Genomic DNA, 22116 nt, shown 5'->3' with positions numbered 1-22116 from the left:
TACACTACAAGATGGCAGAGATGGATTGTGCTTGTTAGTGTCAGCCAAAACAAAATTAAAGTTTTTCTTTCTGTTACGACCCTTCTATGGCGAGGCGGCGGAGCGGTTTCTGTTACAACCCTTCTATGGCGAGGCGGCGGAGCGGTTTCTGGTACGACCCTTCTATGGCGAGGCGGCGGAGCGGTTTCTGTTACGACTCTTCTATGGCGAGGCAGCGGAGCGGTTTCTGGTACGACCCTTCTATGGCGAGGCGGCGGAGCGGTTTCTGTTACTACCCTTCTATGGCGAGGCGGCGGAGCGGTTTCTGTTACGACCCTTCTATGGCGAGGCGGCGGAGCAGTTTCTGTTACGACCCTTCTATGGCGAGGCGGCGGAGCAGTTTCTGTTACGACCCTTCTATGGCGAGGCGGCGGAGCAGTTTCTGTTACGACCCTTCTATGGCGAGGCGGCGGAGCGGTTTCTGTTACGACTCTTCTATGGCGAGGCGGCGGAGCGGTTACTGTTACGACCCTTCTATGGCGAGGCGGCGGAGCGGTTTCTGTTACGACTCTTCTATGGCGAGGCGGCGGAGCGGTTCCTGTTACGACCCTTCTATGGCGAGGCGGCGGAGCAGTTTCTGTTACGACCCTTCTATGGCGAGGCGGCGGAGCGGTTTCTGTTACGACTCTTCTATGGCGAGGCGGCGGAGCGGTTCCTGTTACGACCCTTCTATGGCGAGGCGGCGGAGCAGTTTCTGTTACGACCCTTCTATGGCGAGGCGGCGGAGCGCTTTCTGTTACGACCCTTCTATGGCGAGGCAGCAGAGCGGTTTCTGTTACGACCCTTCTATGGCGAGGCGGCGGAGCGGTTTCTGGTACGACTCTTCTATGGCGAGGCGGCGGAGCGGTTTTAGGTTCAATGGGAACATCAAGGACATCAAGGGTTCATTCCACACTTGTTTGTTTTATTGTATGGGAAATTCACTTGGAAAGCACAATATACTTCAGCCTTCATATTTTTATTCAAGTATTCATGTCCAGTATGTACTGGTGTCTTGACGCATACATGTGGAGTATCATTAGGGGCTAGCTGAACTTCCCAACATACAAACTGAGCGTGTACCTCTGTGAGAAGATTCCACTGCTTGATTGGTTAACAAGCTGTGTGTTGTTTGGTGACTTCATGTGACACAGAATCATATGACATAGGACATGTAGGCCTGAGATTCCTGAGGCTCAGTCATAGCTGCGGGAAGCTATTATTTGTTTTTGGGCGGATTTGTTTTTTCTCACAAAAGTAGTGCACAAACTGCAGCCCCCCCAAACATCTTTGCGCAACTATAAGCTTAGTAAGAATGATCTATAGTGTGGGACCAACACACTGTGACAGTTAGAGGTGTCTTGGAGAACAGATGAGCAGACTTCAGTCAGAATCACACAGATTAATACAACAGAGAGGACTTCAATGAGTGTCTTTACAGAGATGACAACTGACACCTTGTTTATGGACAGAGACCCCCCACACACATGCATTCAAACTCGTACACACTCACCACTCACATCTGACTACTTAATGTGGATCCGCAATGAAACCTGCACAAACACACATCCCCTTTGACACTTGTAAATCCTAGAGAAGTTGGCTGGTGTTGTGAAAGTTGTTGTCTTGAATCACTCACTTTTCAAATCCCAAGAACTCCAACTATCGGAAAGTCCTCACACGTGACATCCATGTCCATTCTGTCAGATTTGCACAGCATTAATCCAACACTGTCCAAAATCCCAATCTACATAATGCCAGTAAGCCGATCGCCCATCGCGCGCGCGAGAGAGAGTCAGGGGCTGCTCTGTTGATCCAGGCCCTTTGTAGAAACTTGTCGGAATGATCTTCTTCTGTCATACAGGACAGGCAACCATGGCCCAGGAACCTGTCATCTCCCGCTCCCCGCTCCTCTCCGCTTCTTAGCCTTTCATTAGAGAGGGAAAAACAGCCTGAACAGCCATATCTCTGACAAGCTCTTTATGTCTTCTTCTTAAGATACAAAATGTTGCTGCCAATCAATCGGGTCCTAGTATCTCCAGACAGACATCTATGTAGCTAAAAGAATGGATTGAGGATGCTTGATAGTTTCTGGCCCACTTCTAAAGCTTAAGTTTCTGATATTCCTTTAACATTTTGCTACATATTCTATAGTCCTATTTCTATCGATGTTTTGAAACATTTAAATGTCATTCTAACAGTAATCTTACCTCCACATTTGAATGAGGTAGAAGCACAAAAGGTTTTGTCTAATAGGGGCACAAAAGGATCCTTAGATGTCAGAATAAAGGGTTATTATGTATACTGCACTAGGAAGATGCTTTGGATTACAGAGAGAGGATGATCTTTCGTTTTTTTTAATCATCCTTGGCTTGAAAGCCACAGCCAGTCTGAAGTTGTGAGTGTATAAGTCAGGGCACCAGAAACCAATTTAAAAAATGTCCAGGATGGTGAATTGAAAACCAGAGGATAAGAGAAGAAAGATATCAAACTGAGTATTTATTCTGACTATCACACAGTCCGTGACACAATAGAAAGTCATTTTTACTTTCAGAAAACCATATTACGGCGCCGGGCAGAAAAACCATTTATCAGACATAGTTTGTGAGTTTTAGTATGAAAAGCACATATTTTATGAGAGTCTTCGTCCATCCAACACGTCAGAGTTTGATATGACATTGTACTATCAGAAATACAGGAAGGCGTTTGACTGTTTGTGGTATGATGGGGGATTTTAGGGTTGTCTCTAGTAGTTTTCTGTGTTTCTTTTTTTGTGGAGATGTTTCTGGTATTTTGGGGTTGTTTGGAGTTGTTTCTGGTATTTTGGGGTTGTTTGGAGTTGTTTCTGGTATTTTGGGGTTGTTTGGAGTTGTTTCTGGTATTTTGGGGTTGTTTCACGAGGTGGTTTTATGAACAAGTAACATCACCATGCAAAAATGAATTGGAGTCTCCACTCGATCTGGCTTGTTAGATTGCATTTGTTTCATCTGTTCTGTTTTGTCTGCTTGTATTATCAATAGTGCATTACCTAAGTGCATAGTGCAACATTGCCTTGATGTTACAAGCCCGGATTAAATAAAACATGTATTTTTTTCGTAAAGGGCACCAACCTTTTTCTTTATTCCTCTACATTAGCAATGAAATGTTCAATAAAACGTACAATTCCAGCTGCATGGTGCAGTATTGGATAAACCAACACAGAGCGTGAAGACAATGACTGAGGTATGTTCACTTCACTACGTGTGTTGTTATGGTCTTTATATGTTGCTAGACTGCACATGGATGGATTCAGTTAAGGAACAATCTAGAAAGCCATCAAGTAGTGGACTCCCTCTTACAATCTCCCTCATCGAGCTGTGTGGCTCCATTTAGTTTGACTTCCAGTGCTTCCCTCGACTCTCCCCAGGCCGATGGAGGAATTTTGCCCGATTTTATTCTCAAACTAACAAAATGGCCGACAGCAGGGGGTCTCCTCATTTCGAATTTGGTCTGATATGGGATGAGATGGAATCATTTTGATGGAAGGATGGAGGGACGGAGAGATACTCAAAAGGAAATATTAATTAGGTTAATAAAAGGCTCCAACGGGGATCTGAAAAACAGACTCGCTTCACCAATCATCACATCACTTCCTGCCTAGCCAAAGCCCAGACTAGCGTGCCATCCAATCCATCGGCCAAGCATCACTGAAGAAGAGACAAGAAGGCCATGATTATTCAAACTCTCTCCTTCCTTCTCCACATCGATACCTGAGAGACATCATATCATGCATTTCATTTCATTGTGACGAGGGGCCGTGCTTGGTTTGTTTGGGCTCGGCTTTTCACACTAACTGTCAAAACCCAAACAAGTTCGCTCCTATTCTCAATCTCTGAAGTCGACAGTAAACCAAAGACCCCCCACCCCCTCCCCTCCCCCCAACCACCGCCCAACATTCTTCTTTGCTCATTTGCATGCGTGTTTACTTCATCAGTATTAGGCAGTAAATCCCCCGTCAAGCAGAGTAAATCAGTGTGCTGGACAGGTTACAGGCTGGTGTCTGAGGATGGTGTCTGAGGATGGTGTCTGAGGATACCGGAGCGGGAGGGAAACACTCTGTCAGAACGCCAGGGATGATTAAAGAAGCCCGATGCTGCTCGATGCTCTATTCGAGATTGTGTGTGTGTGTGTGTGTGTGTGTGTGTGTGTGTGTGTGTGTGTGCGTGCGTGCGTGTGTGTGTGTGTGTGCGCACACGCGCATTCCTGCATTGATGTTTATGTGTAGGCCTACATTTATATGTTACAAGTGTACCCAGGTCAAGAGTTCATGCAATCATGTTTCTCATATAAGTTTACCCTGTTCCCTCAGACATGTGTACATTTACTTTCACAGATGAATCAATTGAGTCCCACCAATACTTTCTGACTGTGGAAGATAAACATCATAAAAAGTTTGCAGTTGAGTGTAAACAGATCAATATGTAATTATTATTATTTTGTATTTTTTTATTTAACCTTTATTTAACTAGGCAAGTCCGTTAAGAACAAATTCTTATTTACATTGACGTCCTACCCCGGTCAAACCTGGATGACACTGGGCAAATTGTGCGCCGCCCTATGGGACTCCCAATCACGGCCAGATGTGATACAGCTTGGAAGTGTGAAATACTTACGGAGGCCTATTGTAGAGGATTTGCAAGGCTTTGCACACAACTACCTTGAAGATGGCTGAACTGAATCCAGTGTTAGGCTAGGGATTTTTTTACTCTCTTGGCAACCCCATGTTGATCGGACTTGCGATTGGCTGGGAAGGATATGGATCAGCTTCTCACTTCCTCTTTGGGCATTTAGGAATTAGTTAGTGGATATTTCAACCAATGGGATGATTTTGTTCATGTAGTTTTTTCCTTACTGGCAATACCATTGTTGTCATCCTCAAAAATGTCACTCATTACACTTTTTGTGTTTACTTATTCAACGAACTGTTTGTCCAACCATAAGTACGGCCTTTTCTTTGCTTCTAGAATGCTCTGCTGTGTAACATGATTCTAACATGCTCTGTATGCTGGCCAGGGGTGGTGAATGAACCTGTCACGGGAACCCATTTGTGAGTTAGAAGTAGCAGCATCAGTCGAGGCCCTCACACAGTTGGAGAGGAAATCATTCAATTGCCTGTTAAAAAATAATCTGCAATAATTGACTGATACTGTGTCAGATATAATTGCCTGACATCAAGCGCAATTAGGTTTGGTAGCCTTAATGTAGCCTGGTTAAATGAAACTGAATGTATTCAGACTGGATTAACCAGGCTACAGCAAGGATGCTTGATGAAATCCACATACAGACAGGACATGTTTAATAACACAACATAGCCAGGGTGACAGGCCAATCACTGAGGTGAGGTGGAGTTGACAGGGAGAAACTCGACTTTGCATTGTAATCACACATGAACTGACAGAGCCACAAGTAAACACATTTAGCAAATCTCTCTTTATTTTATATTAATTTCATCTTAAAAAAAGAATAAGAATAATACATCCATAGCTGAGGTACACAATCTGTCAACGATTTCTGTTTTCCATGTTTACAGTGCAGCTAATCTCTAATTAGGACAGACAATAATGAAGTGTCTATTTTGTTCAGTAGAAGATGTCTGTAACGTCTTACCCTCGATGTTTACTGACTTACCAGTAGTTTGATGGACAACAGGCAACATAATGAATAATCTGTCTGGACAATGATTGTCTACAAATGAACAGGCCTGTCAAGTGATGGACTAACTACTGTACTGTAGCTATTCAGATAATAACTGAGCATTCAGTGTAAACTGTAGCCACTCTTCTTTCATTATACCCTTGATATAATATTCTGTGTTAGATCAGTTGGCTCATTCTTTCTACACGGGAAGTGTTAGAATGTCATTATAATATTTTCAGTTAAACAAAACCACAGGGGGAAGGGAAAAAAATCTTGGTGTGTGTGTGTGTATATGTGTGTGCGTGTGTGTGCCTGTACATGCGTGTGTGTTTGCGTGTCTGCACAGTTGAAACAGACGTCTGCTGATCATCACTCCCAGCTGAAGGAAACATGGTGACATTGTGACACGTCTATTTGTATTTCTATGCCCCTGCAGACAACGCTGTGAGTCAACACTGATGTCCAAAATAATACTTCAAACACCCGTAACATTTATCTACTGTGGCCCATTTACCTCATTACTATTGCCAATATGTCATTTCTCCAACAGTATACAAGTATCCTAACTTCTACCATCTACCATCTCCCTAAGATAACTATTCTAAAATAGTGCTGTTGATGTCGAACACCATAAAGGAAGTAACCAGTTGAGCGCAGGCTGGAGAGCTGTAGAAATGCTTAATCTGACATTTATTTCCAATCAGGTGGTTTTCCTTTAGATGATGCAAATCTGGTGTGAAGCGTCAAGCCTAGTCCAAGCTGTCAACAGTTGCTGAATTCAAAAGCAAAGATCCATGACGGAGGAGGAGAGGAGGCCAAGAACTCTGCCTGGCTGATGCCAGTAAACACACAAAACAAATGTCTCTCCACTTGGATAGGAATATAAATAGTTATAAGCCTGACACACACACACATGCACACAATTGTGGACACACGCATACATAAGCATGCAATCGCACCCACGCGCACAAACATAGACACACAATTACACACACACCCTTTCACACACCCTTTCACACACACACACACACACACACACACACACACACACACACACACACACACACACACACACACACACACACACACACACACACACTCCACACACACACAGTTCAATCTTCTTTGGCTCATTTTCAATATCCATGTTTTAACTTGACTTGTTTGTCATTAAGTGTATGTTACAAACTCTTTAAAAATATGTTGACAGACTGTTGCACTTGCGAGTTACAATTGTTTGTTTGGCTTAACAGGCCGGCAGCATTGTCTCGTGGCAGAGAGCAGTTCTAAAAAATACTATGTGGCTGGCTAGCTTCAAACCGCTATCATAGAGAGGCTAGAGACTTCCAGAAAAGTGTGAGATATAAAGTGGGGTGGGGGGGTAGGGGGGGGGGGGGTAATCCTCCAAGCAGAACTAACAAATGTCCTTTGTGGACAATACTGTCAGCCACAGCGAAAAAAGGAGAAGATATACACGTGTGTGTGTGTGTGTGTGAGTGAGTGTATGTGTGTGTTTCTTTCTTTCTTTACAGTGGGGATGCCATGGTAATTATCCCTTGTCCTTCAATAGTTGAGAGCAGAAAAACATCTGTGCCCGATTCCCCATTCCCCTTTGTCATAAGCGATGCTCATTTGGGAGCAGACAAATCAGGGAACAATTTAAATAAACATAAAGCATACTTTATTTTCTCTGTTTGAGACGAGTCGGCTACAGGCCCCCTATTGGGCGGTTTGGCGATCCAGGCTTATAAAGGCAATCTCCCAAGTTATTATTCTCACCAATGTTTTTCCTCGTTACTCCAGAGTTTACGAGGAGGGTGCCGGTGTATTCCCAAAATGCCTTGCTAAAGAATGCAGGAAAAGCATCTCTCTGGAGTAATAAACATGTAGATTTTTAATAACCACAGCAGGGACTGGCGTCTCTGTGTTTTCAGACTCAAACACTGAAGATGATGAGAATCTTCCACTACGGGACAGTTAAGAGGATATTGTAGACGGAGACAGGGTCGTGTGTGTTTGTTTGTGTGTGTTAGGTTCTTTCCTTAGCCTGTGTGAGTGTGAGTGTGTGCGAGAGTGTGTGTGGTGTGTGTGTGTGTATGTGTGTGATGGGACTACTCTCGCTCCCTACTCATTAGCTTCAGTCTGAGCCCTGTCCCATCTCTGCCAGCATTCAGAGAAAGAGCCCCCATACACACATCAGGTTCCTCAAAACCTGGGGTGGGACTGAAATCAAATTAAAACCTACCAAAGCCATACATATTATAATTAGCCATGGACTCTCTTGGGTTTCATGTCCTGGCATGACATGGAGTACAATTGAACCTTTCTTAACTCAATCTTAACCTTTCTCACATCAAGGACATTGCAAAAAGTGAATGCCCCACTAAACCACCCAAACGTCAATGTGTGACCACAAAAACATGAGACCATGTTGCATTAGCTCTGCCAGTAACTGTGACTACTAAGCTATAGGCCTTGATAATAATCATACAAAATGACAAGCTATGCATCAGAGGGGCCCCCAACTGAGATGACATCACTTATTAGCCTACAGTCACTGATAATCAGATGTGGCCCTACTGGTGTGTGAAAGCAGACACGTCATGCCCATAGGGGGCATGTGCCTTGTCAGATTAGTCTTGTTTTTTTCTTTTCTGATGTAAAATGAATTACCCAACTTAATTTGAAGCCCACATTTTATCAAAACTATTGATAAAAGATCTGTCAGGCAACAAGTACCCCCCCCCCCCCCCCCCCCCCCACACACACACACACACCCTATTCTCCCTAGTAAGTGGTTCCTTCCAACGTGCACCACAGGGGAGTGTTGAGTGACACACACAGCGTTTAATTAGATTTTACCTGCAGTGGTGGGCAGGACTTGCAGGAGGTATGTTTTTAAATGAATTTGATCAAGCTATGTAGCCTATTGGTTCCTTCTTGATGAATAAATAAAGCTACCATGTTTTATTGTTTATCTGTAATACTAGCCACCTAGCAATGTCATGAAGCTAGGTATAGTCATTAGCTAGCCAGCTAGAGTATTTATTTTATAATAATATATTTTGTTTTTGTTTTTGCTCAATCTGATTGGGTGGGCCAGGCATGGCAATTCTCCAACTTCAACAGGAGGGCAAGCACCCCCCCCCCCCCCCCCTCCATCCTCATGTAGGCCTACTTAATGCCTCTAAAATAATGGGTTCATGACGCCCCTGTGTGAAAGATCATGATAATCCATGTCTTGAACCACCTGCCGTGTTTGCTAACACAGCACACAGGTGACTCAGCAGTGCCTGGACAAGGTCAGGGGAAAGGGGTTTTGTTGCACATTAGTAGATAACCTCCTTCTCTCTCCCGGAATATATAAAAAAAACATAATTTTAAAAGAGTAGTAACAGTACACTATAATTACAGATATGTTTGTGGTAGACAAAAATTGAACATGAATTATTAACCGTCTGCGGGTTGTGTATTTAGTGGCAATTAAATCAGATTATTTTGTAGCCTATGTTAAATGAAATACATTGAGTTACACAACTCCTTCATTCAAAATACTATATTTTGCACATTGTTTGATCAATATGACCTAATTTACAAACTCCATATTTTTCAATCCCAACGCATTTTTGCACATTATTAGGGTACATCTCATTATGAACTTTAAATACATTATTTTACACAACACTTTTTTCGGACTGTAATGCTGGACAATTTCGATATGTGACAAACGTTAATAGACTTCATGCCCTGGTTAACAACACCTGAGCTCAGGTAATGACTAATCAATAACTCGGGTGCATACAGAGTTAACCTGTCACGATAGCGCCACGCGCTTCAGATCACTGGTGAAAAACAAAAGACGTGCACTGAGGAGTCTCTGTTTCTCCACAGAACAATCCGTACGTTTCCACATCGGGCACCACAACCAGCGGGAGAGTTAAGCTTTTTCCCGTCGTCGAACTTCTCATACAGACACAGACACAAACGGGAAGAAATTCTGTCTAAAATCTAGGCTGACAGTGACACATTCTCTCTCACGCTGTCTTGTTCCACACGGAGGAGGAGGAGGTGGGGTGTCAGCATAGCGACAGAGATATTCCCCACAAGACTACTGCTCGTTGGACTGACTGAGTCTGAGTCGTTGGGTGGCCAAGGTGGAGAGGGAGAAGTGACTGAGACCCTTTGAGAATTCCCAACAGCTCCTCATATTTACGTTGTCTTCAACTCCGACCCGACCAGCGGTCTTCAGCATCGCTCTCCCTGCGACTACAGTCCACTTTATCCCGCACGCCTCCTGTCCTTGCGCGAAGAAAGCAGAAGCTCCCCAACCGACTGCCGAGGTGGAGACCCGGTCCTCGGAAAGGTAAGACAGTCTGAGTCTATTAATGGCACAATTATACTCGAGTAGCCTAATTGTTTTCTAACAGGCTTTCCAGGTGATCAAGGACACATGTGGGAAGTTTCGTTTAGTTTATTTTTCTCACCAAACATTTTACGCACATTGGAACGTGAGTGCGTCTTTCACATAATTAGCAAAGCTAATGGTTTTTGCCAAAGACATGCACTAAAATAGAGTTTTACTCAGATGTGGTAGTAGCTTATGAAGACTTGCTACTTGGAGTGCATGTGTGGGCATTGGAATGATAGGAAATTAAAGACAAGGCTCCATTTTTTCGATGTGGTTACATCCTTCTGACAGCAAATCCATTGAATAGCCATAATAGGAATTTTGACTTGGATATTATTTTTTCCCTTCCATCATAATATGTCAACTGTAGTAAAACGGTGGTCTATTGACATCGTACCATGTTGATGTGACTAGGATGGGTTTCAATGGTTTTGCAGTTGTGGAATTTTTGCATTAAAAATCAATATGGTTTGTTGATACTACCTTGACAGTCCATAGAGAAGCGCAGGACTGATCGAGCTTCCATATGTCATTGTGGTCTTTGACCAAGCAGAAATCATATATAATTTTAGTTTCCTTCTTGAGATAGACCAAATAGTTATGCATAATCATATTCGGTATGCTGTGTAGGTCCGTATTGCTGCTCTGTGAGGTGCACATATTGCAGACTACAATTGCTTAAAGTTTTTCCATTATAAAGATAATTACTTCTTACATTTTTCATCAGCAACTGTAGCCTATTTTATACATTTTTATATAAGTGACATTGTGACTTAGGCTCATGGTCAAGGTCACTAGGCCTACTTTATACAGATGTTTTATTTTTTTGGAAGTAATTTCAACTGCAATATTTCCCTTGTTTGAATAGTCTGTACTTCTGAAGGCCCCGGGGTCAAACTATCATTTTCCCTCAACAGCCTACTGCAGCATTTGTTTGGCGAGATCACCAATTCAAGCCTATTTATACTTTGATAACTTTTCTCTATTACACGTTTCACCATAGTGTCCTATAGCCTAGTATAAATTACACCTTAAATAAATCAAACATAGCACTGTGATCTATGAATACTGATTAGATATGAATATAAATTCACACAGCGCTATCTTATCGTCAGCATTCCTGCTCGAATGGATATATGTCTATGATCCCTGGTGTCATATGCGTTTTGACACAACTTTAGCATCTCTCTATTTCTTTTACATCGTGGGTCCTGCATATTGGCCCCTGAGCACTAATTTACTAAATAATCTGTGATAATAATAACGGCAACCGGTGTTGAGCACAGTTTGAAAAGACACTTTTGAATGGAAAACACGCACAAGGTTAGTGCGACTCCACTGAATTGTGTGACGAAGAAAATGTGTATAACACTCTGTACCATAGTCTTGTCTTGTTCACGACATACTATGGTGGTTCTATACTGGTTTTCTAGGCTAGCCAGCCTTGCTCGTCCACAGAGACAGACAGACAGACAGACAGACAGACAGACAGACAGACAGACAGACAGACAGACAGACAGACAGACAGACAGACAGACAGAGAGAGAGAGAGAGAGAGAGAGAGAGAGAGACTAGGTGATCAATGGGGGGGATGTGGCAGATGGATAGATGAGAGATAGAGAGGGGTGGAGAGTGAGCGAGGAATGGAGAAGGAGAGAGAGAGGGAGAGCAGGTGCCAAACAGCATGATTAGTAGGGTGATGAGGCGGCTGGAGAGAGAGGAAGAGAGATGGGTAGAGAGAGGTGTATAGAGAGGAGGAGGTAGAGAGAGAGAGAGGTGTATAGAGAGAGGAGGAGGTAGATGTTGTAATTAAGGAGGGATCCACTGGAAAACACTTCCTGGAGGTAATTTGTTTTTTATTGAATATATTTATCAACATTAAATTACTTTTTTATTTGGGGAGAATTTAAGTTACTTCAACCCGAGCTGGTGTTAGTGTGCGCATGAATCCACTGATTGGACATAGCAGCTGGGGCGCCGGAGAGGCTGTTTCCACAACCACAGTCCCCTGATAGATTAAGTCTGGGTTTCCTCCACTGTGTAATGGATTATCAATGTGCAGGATTTGTTTAGTTTATTACACCTCTGCTCATTAAGGGAAAGGAGAAAATGTATGAGAAGATCGTTGATCCCTTGTTTTTTCTGTTTTCTCAACTTGAGAAGTATACGTAAACATTGCAATATGGATCGATTTGAATCCCTGGTTGCATCCCAAATGACATCCTACTAAATAATCTGTGATTATTGGTGCACTACTTTTGAGCAGAGGTCTCCTGAGCATCTGTGATTCAAATGGATCCCTATTACAATGGTACTGTGAACCAACCGTCACGTACTGCCACAGAAATCATTCATTTTTCTTGGCCATTTCTGTGTTTGTATTCTGAACACATGACGGCCGAGGCAGCTTTTGGTCCGACCGTCTGCCTTGTGTCTGCCCTATATTGCAGGTCCTGCAGTAATATAAAAGGAGAAGAAATGAGGTTGTGGGGAAGCTTGAATCCATCCTCTGAAGTCACCGTCACACTGCCCTCACCAGTGATGTGAGGGATTAAAGATTTATTGAGCGTTCAGGTGCCTCCAACCTTTAGGAAAGGCTTCTGAAGTTGGTTTAATTGCAGCTGGTGTGTGTGTGTACGTGAGCGAGTGAGCTGTGTGTGTGTGTGTGTGTGAGAGCGAGAGAGAGAGAGCATGCGTGCCTGCAAACGATCGGTGTGTGTGTGTGTGTGTGTGTGTGTGTGTGTGTGTGTGAGGGAGCATGCATGTGTGTGTGTGTGTGTGTGTGTGTGTGTGTGTGTGTGTGTGTGTGGGAGCATGCATGTGAGCTAGCTGTGTGTTTGTGTGATGAGCGCTGCTGACAGTCACACAGTCAGTCACCTTTGAGCAGGGCACTGATTGAAGGATTACACCTGTCCAATTAAAGTTTGTCTAATTAATACAGGGACAGAAAAGCAAACATTTAGCTATAGAGCTGATCAGCATTCTCTACAAGTCTCTGTCCCACAGGTTTCTCAGCCAATATATTCCTTTAAGTAGTTTAAATACTACACAGTACTTCAGTCCATGATATACAGTATAACTGTGAGCTTTACATTGATGAGCAGAACATCACAGTGGTATATCGTGAGAGCATATCCTAAATTATCTTGTGTAACAGGGGGGGTTTGGCGATGGATAAGGAAAGTGAGGAGACTTGCTTTAACTCCCCAAACGAATGCCTAGGCTTTAGCTCCGCGGGCTAACAGTCTTGTGGTATCCGGGGACCTAAGTTCGAACGGACTTACCTGTCGAGTTAGAGAAGCTTGGCCCCATTTCACATTGAATTCTCTCCAATGGCCTGGTGTGTGATTTGACATACAGCGATTGCGGCAGGTAAACCTCACCTGTGTGACCCCATTGTTCCTTAGCCTGTTCTGCTCTGTTCTGTCTGTGACCGCTGTCCTGTCCCTGTCTGACAGTGTTTCTAGGTACTCTGTCTATCTCCATTGTGAGGAGGCTAGCAGTTCTCGGAGCTTGACAAGCCGACTGAATTCTGGCTGTTATTCAGAGGTTCACTGAGTCAGTGGCTTACCACATCAATGGGAATGGGAAGTATACCACTGTACAGACCTGCATGGAAGTAATGTTTGTTTTCTTTCTGGTGTCCTACTACTGTCATTGCTAAAGAGTTGTTTGTCTTTTATTTATTTAGAAATGACCAATATGAAATGCTCTTTGCCTTACGTATCAAGATGAGGTCTAGTAGGATAACCAATCCACATACTTGTGTGGACCAATAGTAGTAACATGTACACTTCACAGGACCATTAGTAGTATTATGTACACTTCACCGGACCATTAGTAGTATCATGTACACTTTACAGGACCATTAGGAGTAACATGTACACTTCACAGGACCATTAGTAGTAACATGTACACTTCACAGGACCATTAGTAGTAACATGTACACTTCACAGGACCATTAGTAGTAACATGTACATTACATAGGACCATTAGTAGTAACATGTACATTACATAGGACCAATAGTAGTAACATGTACATTACATAGGACCATTAGTAGTAACACATACACTTCACCGGACCATTAGTAGTAACATGTACACTTCACAGGACCATTAGTAGTAACATGTACATTACATAGGACCATTAGTAGTAACACATACACTTCACCGGACCATTAGTAGTAACATGTACACTTCACAGGACCATTAGTAGTAACACATACACTTCACCGGACCATTAGTAGTAACATGTACACTTCACAGGACCATTAGTAGTAACATGTACATTCCATAGGACCAATAGTAGTGACATGTACACTTCACAGGAGCAATAGTAGTAACATGTACACTTCACAGGACCATTAGTAGTAACATGTACACTTCACAGGACCATTAGTAGCAACATGTACACTTTACAGGACCATTAGTAGTAACATGTACACAAAACAGTCCACAATACCATTAGTAGTAAAATGTACAGTCCACAGGAACATTAGTAGCAACATGTACACTTAATTTGACCATTAGAAGTATCATGCACACCCTACAGTTAACAGGACCATTAGTAGTAACATGTACACTTCTTCAGAATATTTAGTAACATGCACACTTCACAGGACCATTAGCAGTAACATGTACACTCTACAGTCCACAGGACAATTAGTAGCAAAATGTACACTGCACAGGACCATTAGTAGAAACATGTACACGCTACAGTACACAGGACCATTAGTAGTGACAGGTACAGTCCACAGGAACATTAGTAGTAACATGGACAATACCTAGGACCATTAGTATCAACATGTACACAATACAGTCCACAATACAGATTAGTAGTCAAATGTACAGTCCACAGGACAATTAGTTCAACATGTACACTTCACATGACCATTAGTAGTATCATGTACAGCCTACAGTTAACAGTACCATTAGTAGTAACATGTACACTTCACAGGACCATTAGTTGTAAAATGTACACTCTACAGTTCACAGGACCATTAGTAGTAACATGTACAGTTCACAGGACCATTAGTAGTAACATGTACAGTTCACAGGACCATTAGTAGTAACATGTACAGTTCACAGGACCATTAGTAGTAACATGTACAGTTCACAGGACCATTAGTAGTAACATGTACAGTTCACAGGACTATTAGTAGTAACATGTACAGTTCACAGGACCATTAGTAGTAACATGTACACTTTACAGGAACATGTAGAGTGTACATGTCAATACTAATGGACATTTGAACTGTACATGTTACTACTAACAGTCCGGTGAAGTGTACATGTTACTACTAATGGTCCTGTGAACTGTACATGTTACTACTAATGGTCCTGTGAACTGTGGAGTGTACATGTTACTACTAATAGTCCTGTAGACTGTGAACTGTACATATTGCTACTAATAGTCCTGTGAACGGTACGTGTTACTACAATTGTTCCTGTGTATTGTACATGTGACTACTAATGGTCCTGTGTACTGTAAATGTTACTACTAATGGTCCTGAGAACTGTAAATGTCACTACTAATGGTCCTGTGCAATTTACATGTTACTACTAATTGTCCTGTGAAGTGCACATGTTGCTACTAATGGTCCTGTGAACTGAAGAGTGTACATGTTGCTACAAATGATCCAGTGAACTGTAGAGTGTACATGATACTACTAATGGTCCTGTGGACTGTAGAGTGTACATGTTACTGCTAATGGTCCTGTGAAGTGTACATGTTGCTACTAATGGTCCTGTGAACTGTAGAGTGTACATGTCAATACTAATGGTCCTGTAGAGTGTACATGTTACTGCTAATGGTCCTGTGGACTGTAGAGTGTTAAAGTTACTACTAATGGTCCTGTAAAGTGTACACGAACAGGCAGGGGAGCCATCTTCGGCGGGAGTCGTGACAGTACCCCCCCCCCTGATGCGCGGCTCCCGCAGCGCTCCGCCACCGGCCTCGAGGGCGACCCGGGGGGGCGAGGCGCCGGGCGATCCGGGTGGAGGTGGTGGAAGTCCCTCAGAAGTGAAGGGTCCAAAATGTCCCCCACTGGTACCCAGCACCTCTCCTCCGGACCGTACCCCTCCCAGTCTACGAGGTACTGTAGGCCCCTCACCCGGCGTCTTGAGTCCAGAATGGCACGTACTGTGTACGCCGGAACCCCTCGATGTCCAGAGGGGGCGGAGGGACCTCAGGCACCTCACCGTCTTGCAGGGGACCAGCCACCACTGGCCTGAGGAGAGACACATGAAACGAGGGGTTAATACGATAATAATAGCTGTAACCTATAACACACCTCGTTTATCCTCCTCAGGACTTTAAATGTCTCTACACACTGCAGGCCCAGCTTCTGGCAGGGCAGGCGGAGGGGCAGGTTTTGGGTCGAGAGCCAGACCCGGTCCCCCGGTGCGAACATGGGGGCCTCGCTGTGGTGCTGGTCAGCGCTCTTCTTCTGCCATCCACTAGCCTGTCTTAAAGATTCCTGGACGGCTCTCCAGGTGTCCTTCGAGCGCTGCACCTATTCCTCCACCGCAGGAGCCTCGGTCTGGCTCTGATGCCATGGCGCCAGGACCGGCTGGTAGCCCAACACGCACTGGAAGGGAGACATGTTAGTAGAGTAGTGGCGAAAGGAGTTCTGAGCAAGCTCCGTCCATGGGATGTACCTCACCCACTCACCAGGCCGGTCCCGGCAATACGACGCAGAAACCTACCCACATCCTGGTTTACTCTCTCCACCTGCCCATTACTCTCGGGGTGGAAACCCGAGGTCAAGCTGACCGAGACCCCCAGCCGTTCCATGAATGCCCTCCAAACTCTGGACGTGAACTGGGTACCACGATCAGAAACGATGTCCTCAAGATGCCCGGAAGACATGGGTAAACAGAGCCTCTGCAGTCTGCAGGGCAGTAGGGAGACCGGGCAACGGGATGAGACGGCAGGACTTAGAAAACCGATCCACAACGACCAGGATCGTAGTACTTCCCTTAGATGGGGGAAGGTCGGTGAGAAAGTCCACCGACAAGTGCAACCACGGCCGTTGTGGAACTGGGAGGGGCTGTAACTTCCCTCTAGGCAGGTGTCGAGGAGCCTTGCTCTGAGCGCACACCGAGCAGGAGGAGACATAAAACCTCACGTCCTTAGCCAACGTGGGCCACCAGTACCTCCCCCTAAGACTCCACACTGTCCTCTCGATGCCAGCATGACCCGAGGAGGGTAGTGTATGGGCCCATCGAATCAACCTATCACGGACACTACGCGGCACGTACTGAACCCCTGCTGGACACTGAGGGGGTGCAGGTTCCAGCCGTGACGCCCGCTCGATCGGCTCAATGGACCGCTCCTCGGTATCATAGAGGCGGGACAGCGAGTTGGCCTTCGTATTTTGGGAGCCTGGCCGATATGAAATCGTGAAACGAAAACGGGTAAAGAACATGGCCCACCTAGCCTGACGCGGATTCAATCTCCTCGCTGCCCGGATATACTCGAGATTACAATGGTCAGTCCAGATAAGGAAAGGGTGCTTAGCCCCCTCAAGCTAATGTCTCCACACCTTCAGAGCCTTGACTACAGCTAACAACTCCCGGTCCCCCACGTCATAGTTCCGCTCCGCCGGACCGAGCTTCTTCGATGAAAAAGCGCAAGGGCGGAGCTTTGGTGGTGTGCCCGAGTGCTGTGATAGCACGGCTCCCACCTCAGCCTCGGACGCGTCCACCTACACTATGAACGCCAAAGAGGATGCGCCAGCACGGGTGTGTCGGTGAACAGCTCCTTCAGACGACTGAAAGTTCTGCCCGCCTCTGCTGACCAGCGCAAATGCGCCGGCCCCCCCTTCAGCAGTGAGGTAATGGGAGCAGCCACCTGACCAAAACTTCGGATAAACCCCCGGTAGTAATTGGCAAACTCTAAAAACCGCTGCACCTCTTTTACCGTGGTCGGAGTTGGCCAATTACGCACAGCTGTAACGCGGTCACACTCCATCACCACCCCAGAGGTGGAAATGCGATAACCCAGGAAGGAAACGGCTGGTTTGGAGAACACACATTTCTCAGCCTTGGCGTACAGGTCGAGGTACTCATAATGGCCTGATGTGGGACTAAATGCGGTCTTCCACTCATCTCCCCCCCGGATATGCACCAGGTTATACGCACTCCTAAGGTCCAGTTTTGTGAAGAAACGCGCCCCGTGAAATGATTCCACCGCCATGGCAATGAGAGGTAGCGGGTAACTAAACCCCACTGTGATTGAATTTAGACCTCTATAATCAATGCATGGGCGCAGACCTCCCTCCTTCTTCTTCACAAAAAAAAAGCTCGAGGAGACGGGTGACGTGGAGGGCCGAATGTACCCCTGTCCCAGAGATTCAGTGACGTATGTCTCCATAGCCACTGTCTCCTCCTGGGACAACGGGTACACATGATGCCTTGGAAGTGCAGCGTTCTCCAGGAGGTTTATTGCGCAGTCCCCTCGTCGATGGGGTGGTAATTGGGTCGCCTTCTCCTTACAGAAGGCGATAGCCAAATCGGCATATTTAGAGGGAATGCGCACGGTGGAAACCTGGTCTGGACTCTCCTCCATTGTCGCACCGATGGAAACTCCAATGGAACCGTTGCCTCCCTGACCAGCCCTGACCCTAATGGTTGGCTATCTAAGGCGTGCATGGGGAAGGGTTGGTCTAATGACACCAGGGGAATCCCTAGCCTTAACGCAGGCCCACAATCCATGAAGTTCCCAGCTGCGCCTGAATCGACTAGAGCCTTATGCTGTAGAGGGGGAGAAAACCCAGGAAAATAAATGTGGAGTGCTCTGCCTGCCGTCCCGACTCCCAGACGAGCTCCTCCAGTAACGATCGGCAGTGTGTCCTCTCCGACCACAACAGGTGCAGGAGGAACCTCCTCCTCCGGTCCCCCTCGATGCGGCCCCCACTAACTTCATGGGGATGGGAGCAGGAGGGCCTGGAGGTGGAATCGACAGGGCCCGTTCTGGACGCCCGCGGGCAGCCAGCAGGTTGTCCAGTCGAATGAACATGTCGATTAGTTCGAGGGAGAGGGTGGTGTCCCGACACGCTAGCTCCCTGCGGACGTCCTCCCTAAAGCTACAACGATAGTGGTCCATCAAGGCCCTGTCGTTCCACCCCACCCCTGCGGCCAAGGTCCGGAACTGCAGAGCAAAGTCCTGCGTGCTCCTCGTCTCCTGACGCAGGTCGAACAGCCGAACTCGGGTAGTGATCCCTCACGGAGTCTGGGCCATTCCACACTGCGTTGGCCCACTCCAGGGCTCGACCCGTCAGACAGGAGACGAGGACGCTCATGCTCTCCTCCCCCGAGGGAGTCGGATGAATGGTAGCCAGGTACAACTCCAGCTGTAGGAGGAACCCCTGGCACCCAGCCGCCGTCTCATTGTACTCCCTGGGGAGCGCTAGACGCAGGCCACCGGATCCGGATGCTGAAGAAGGGGTACGGTGCTGGTGGAAGAGGCGCTGGGGGTGAGGCAGGGAGGCCACTCCTCTCCCATCGATCCATCCTCTCCATCATCTGGTCCATACCCGAACCACTCCGGTGGAGAATGGTTGTATGGTGGAGGACCCTCTCCTCCATCGATAGGAGAGGAGGTGTGGCTGCTCCTGCTGACTCCATGGCAGGTGCGGGATTCTGTTACGAGTTACTAGGAGTGAAAGGTAGGAGTCAGGCGCAGAGAACAGAGGGTTCAATAATAGATTATTTATTTCTCCGGCACAAAAACGGTCACGCCAAACACAGGGTGCAGAAACACTGACCTCGCCCAAACACACAGGGCCAAACGATCCGGAGAACAAAATACATCCACAACCGACAGCGAACACAAAATAATCCCGCACACACCTAAGCGGGTCTAACAGGCTTAAATAGACCAGAAATCAAGAAACACAAAAGAAACAGGTGCAACTAATAAACCAACAGAAAAGGGATCGGTGGCGGCTAGTAGACTGGCGACGACGACCGCCGAGCGCCGCCCGAACAGGCAGGGGAGCCACCTTCGGCGGGAGTCGTGACAACAGGATCATTAGTAGTAACTTGTACACTCTACAGTTCACAGGACCATTATTAGTAACATGCACACTCTACAGTTCACTGGATCAGTTGTAGCAAAATGTACACTCTTCAGTTCACAGGACTATTAGTAGCAACATGTACACTTCACAGGACAATTAGTAGCAACATGTACACTCTACAGTCCACGTGACCATTAGCAGTAACATGTACACTCTACAGTCCACAGGATCATTAGCAGTAACATGTACACTCTTCAGTTCACAGGACCATTAGTAGCAACGTGTACACTCTACAGGACTATTAGTAGTAACATGTACACTCTACAGTTCACAGGACCATTAGTAGTAACATGTACAGTTCACAGGACAATTGTAGTAACATGTGCAGTGCACAGGACCATTAGTAGTAACATGTACGCTTCACAGGACCTTTAGTAGCAACATGTCCACTTCACAGGACCATTAGTATCAACATTTACAGTTCACAGGACCATTAGTAGTCACATGTACACCCTACAGTCTCCAGGACCATTAGCAGTAACATGTACACTCTACAGTCCACAGGATCATTAGCAGTAACATGTACACTCTACAGTCCACAGGACCATTAGTAGCAACATGTACACTGTACAGTTCACAGGACCATTAGTAGCAACATGTACACTCTACATTCCACAGGACCATTAGTTGCAATATGTACAGTTCACAGAACCATTAGTAGTAACATGTACACTTCACAGGACCATTAGTATCAATATGTACAGTTCACAGGACCATTAGTATCAACATTTACAGTTCACAGGACCATTAGTAGCAACATGTACAGTCCACAGGACCATTAGTAGTAACATGTACACTCTACATTCCACAGGACCATTAGTTGCAATATGTACAGTTCACAGAACCATTAGAAGTAAAATGTACACTTCACAGGACCATTAGTATCAACATTTATAGTTCACAGGACCATTAGTTGCAACATGTACAGTTCACAGGACCATTAGTATCAACATTTATAGTCCACAGGACCATTAGTAGTAACATGTACAGTCCACAGGACCATTAAGAGTAACATGTACACTTCACAGGACCATTTGTAGCAACAATTACAGTCCACAGGACCATTAGTAGCAACATGTACACTCTGCAGTCCACAGGATCATTAGTAGCAACATTTACAGTTCACAGGACCATTAGTAGTAACATGCACTCTTCACAGGACCATTAGTAGTTGCATGTACACTCTACAGTCCACAGGACTAGCAACATGTACACTCTACAGTTCACAAGACCATTAGTAGCAACATGCACTCTTCACAGGACCATTAGTATCAACATTTACAGTTCACAGGACCATTAGTAGCAACATGTACAGTCCACAGGACCATTAGTAGTAACATGCACTCTTCACAGGACCATTAGTATCAACATTTACAGTTCACAGGACCATTAGTAGCAACATGTACAGTCCACAGGACCATTAGTAGTAACATGTACACTCTACATTCCACAGGACCATTAGTTGCAATATGTACAGTTCACAGAACCATTAGTAGTAACATGTAAACTTCACAGGACCATTAGTAGTAACATGTACACTCTACATTCCACAGGACCATTAGTTGCAATATGTACAGTTCACAGAACCATTAGTTTCAACATGTACAGTTCACAGAACCATTAGAAGTAAAATGTACACTTCACAGGACCATTAGTAGCAACATGTACAGTTCACAGGACCATTAGTATCAACATTTATAGTCCACAGGACCATTAGTAGTAACATGTACACTCTACAGTCCACGTGACCATTAGCAGTAACGTGTACACTCTACAGTTCACAGGACCATTAGTAGTAACATGTACAATCTACAGTCCCCAGGACCATTAGTAGCAACTTGTACACTTCAAAGGACCATTTGTAGCAACATTTACAGTCCATAGGACCATTAGTAGTAACATGCACTCTTCACAGGACCATTAGTAGTA

Source organism: Oncorhynchus clarkii, chromosome 10 (genome assembly GCF_045791955.1).
Source record: "Oncorhynchus clarkii lewisi isolate Uvic-CL-2024 chromosome 10, UVic_Ocla_1.0, whole genome shotgun sequence".
NCBI classification, from domain to species: Eukaryota; Metazoa; Chordata; class Actinopteri; order Salmoniformes; family Salmonidae; genus Oncorhynchus; species Oncorhynchus clarkii.
The sequence above is the reverse complement of the archived record's forward strand: the minus strand, read 5'-3'. Positions refer to the sequence as shown.